Here is a 2,900-nt window from a genome sequence, read left to right on the forward strand (position 1 = left end):
AGACATCAAGCCAGACAACGTGATGCTGGTTAACCACAAGCTGCAGCCCTTCAGGGTCAAACTGATTGACTTTGGTTTGGCTGCTACAGTTCAGAAAATGTTGCCTGGCACCATTCAGGCCCTCGGCTACAGGGCCCCTGAGGTCATCCTGGGACTCCCATTGGACGAGGCTGTGGACATGTGGTCTCTGGGCTGCGTTTTGGCCTTCATGTACCTGGGAAAGCATCTGTATCCAACACACTGCGAATATGAGGGGATGAGAGTGATGGTGCAGATAATGGGTCAGCCCGACGATCGCCTGCTCAATGCTGGCACCCATACCAAGATGTTTTTTAGTAAGAAAAAAGACTCTGCAGAGCAGGTATGGAGGCTGAACACGGGAAGTGAATACAAGCTTGCAACAGGCAAGAAGACCCAACACAGCAGGACCAAGTTCAACAAGTACACCTGTGTGGGTGACATGACAATGGACCACCAGAAGCCAAAATCAGTCACTGAGCATGAGGACACGCAGGCTTTTTTAAGCCTCCTCAAACGGATTCTGCGTCTGGATTCTGCCACCAGGATCAGACCCGCTAAAGCTCTGAGGCACCGCTTCATCACAATGGCACACTTTCCCAGAGACGCTGACCCAGACCCTTATGTGAAGTCGTCCCGCATGCACATGACAGTGTTACCACCACAGGACGCCCCGGTTGAAATCCACAGCTTTGTACGCCCCAGTGACGGTTCACACCCTGGAGCGGCCAGCTCCAGCCCCAGCTCCAGCTCCAGCTCCAGCTCTCATCCCTCAGCTGATGTCCACGACAGGCCAGCTGCCTCAGGTGCTGGAAACAACACTGTCCCTGTCCCTGCTTGTCCTGATGAGTCCAGCAGTGGCACTAAATGCACCACATGCTTCATCCTCAGGATGACCAGGTGCTGCTGCTGCTGCGTGGATGTGATCGAGTGACGTCGTGAATGAATCCACAGCAAGAAAGTCCTCACACTCACACACCTTAATGAAAAATAAAGTTAAATATTGGGGTCAGAGGTGTCAAAAGTATTTACCTTCAATACTCAGGTAGAAGTATAGATACTGGGGTTTCAAAATACTTCTGTAGAAGCTGAAGTATCAACTCAAGCTTTTTACTCAAGTAAAAGTGTAAAGGTACTGGTTTCAAGGCTACTTAAAGTATAAAAGTAAAAGTAATGTAAAGGGGAAGAAAGGCCATTGAGAACAAAAGCTTAGACCGTGCCACAGGGGCCTATAGTGCCTACCCCCCCCCCCCAAAAAAAACAACAACAACATATTCCTCTAAGCTGCATTTGTGCACATTGAAAATGAATGCATTTCTAATGCAAATACATTAAAGAAGCATTTATGTGTACTACTGAGCATTAACATTTGAATCAAGGAAAGGAAGATATGATGACTAGTTGCCTAAAAGTATTGTAATCATAGACATATATGTCTATGATTGTAATGGTGCAAAATGTCAAACTTTAGATGCACGTTATCTTTCATTGACAACCTTTATTGTCAGCTGCAGGAATCTGTGAGGCCAACAGACTCACTCTACCCGGATGACACCATTTATCTGGATAGGGTTACATTTTTTTGAACAATGACAAGCCGGAATGAAATAGGAGTAACAAGGCTATTGTGTGAAAATGTAAGGAGTAAAAAGTCTGCTGTAAAATAATTACTATAATTAGTATAGATATAGAATAATTCGTAGGCCTACTTCGTTACTTGACACCTGTGATTGGGTGGGTTACATGTTGCCTGGAAACGCAGCTTTCGAAGCGTTTTCTGTCAAGCATGGTTGAGACGTTAACGTGGCCCCCGTGAAATCCCATCCCTGCTCTGACCGTCATTAGAGCGCAGTGTCGCAGTCAACCTACGGGGGGTGCTGGCGTAGACGGTTAAAGAAAGGGTGCTGGTAGGCTTTCCAACACAACCTTTAAGCAAATAACACTACATATAGATGCGTATAATCGAATTGCTTAGTAGAAGTTTAAAATATACTACATTTTCGTGTGTACATGAAAGCAGCACGGTTGTGACATTGCTGGGAGAACTGAGCGATGACGCGGGGCTTCTGCTCGAAATACTTTCACTTCCTCGAAGAGAAAGAAGAGAAGCAGCAGACATGGTAGCGAGCACGAGTCACTTTTTAACACTTGGGTTTCACTTTGAAGCGTTTACAGCATAGAAATAACGGGTTACCACATATTGAGGCAACACAATGGTAGGGTTATTTTATATATTCTGTGTATATGTTCATTTAATTGGTCTACGGTAGCCTAGCTAGCACGGTGTTCCTCCGGACTGGGCCAGACATAGACTGTATATATATTAACGGTCTATGGGCCAGACCACTTAACGTTACGTTACGTACAGCTTTCCGCTGGCTGGATAACACACAGCTGAAAATGCTACCTTACTTTTGCATTTTTCACAATTTCGGTGTGTGTTATGACGTATTTATTTCTGACGGAAGCTAACTGTAAGAAGCTTTCACTGTCTATGGTATTTGGGACAGTTGACCGAGGAGAGCCACTGGGAGTTGTAGTTAGTTGTAGTTGTGTGATTCATGTGTGTGTTATGTGTATTGGGCGTTATCTCATCCAAATTAAATTAATTAATTTAAACTGCATGGGCCTGTCACAATGATAACACAGTGAACAACTTTCTGACAACTCTCAAGCTAACAAAGTTCAGATGTTAGATGTAATTTTGTGTATTTCTTTATAAAAATAATACGTAGTTACCGTCATTAAAGGTGCGATAGGGACGCCTTCTAAAACTAACTTTCTGTCATATCTGCTGAAACTGCCCCTATGTTGGAGTAGAACTACACGAAGCCGGTCGGCTCCTCTGCTCCCCCTACAGCCTGTAGTGTGATTTGCAAAAA

General features: G+C 44.7%; 1 protein-coding gene across 2 annotated transcripts in view; it reads left to right on the forward strand.

Annotated features, from left to right (window-relative positions):
- Positions 1-1,927: 1,927 nt before the first annotated feature.
- The window catches only part of nod1 (nucleotide-binding oligomerization domain containing 1), an 11,397-nt gene continuing 10,424 nt past the window's right edge, over positions 1,928-2,900 (forward strand). Inside the window, exon 1 of one of the 2 annotated variants that reach the window (XM_032517942.1) lies at positions 1,928-2,138. The gene's annotated coding sequence lies outside the window, so the exon portion shown is untranslated. Of the gene's footprint in view, positions 2,235-2,900 lie in introns of both variants that reach the window. The other variant, XM_032517943.1, reaches the window with a different exon arrangement.

Source organism: Etheostoma spectabile, chromosome 6 (genome assembly GCF_008692095.1).
Source record: "Etheostoma spectabile isolate EspeVRDwgs_2016 chromosome 6, UIUC_Espe_1.0, whole genome shotgun sequence".
In the NCBI taxonomy this organism is placed as follows: Eukaryota; Metazoa; Chordata; class Actinopteri; order Perciformes; family Percidae; genus Etheostoma; species Etheostoma spectabile.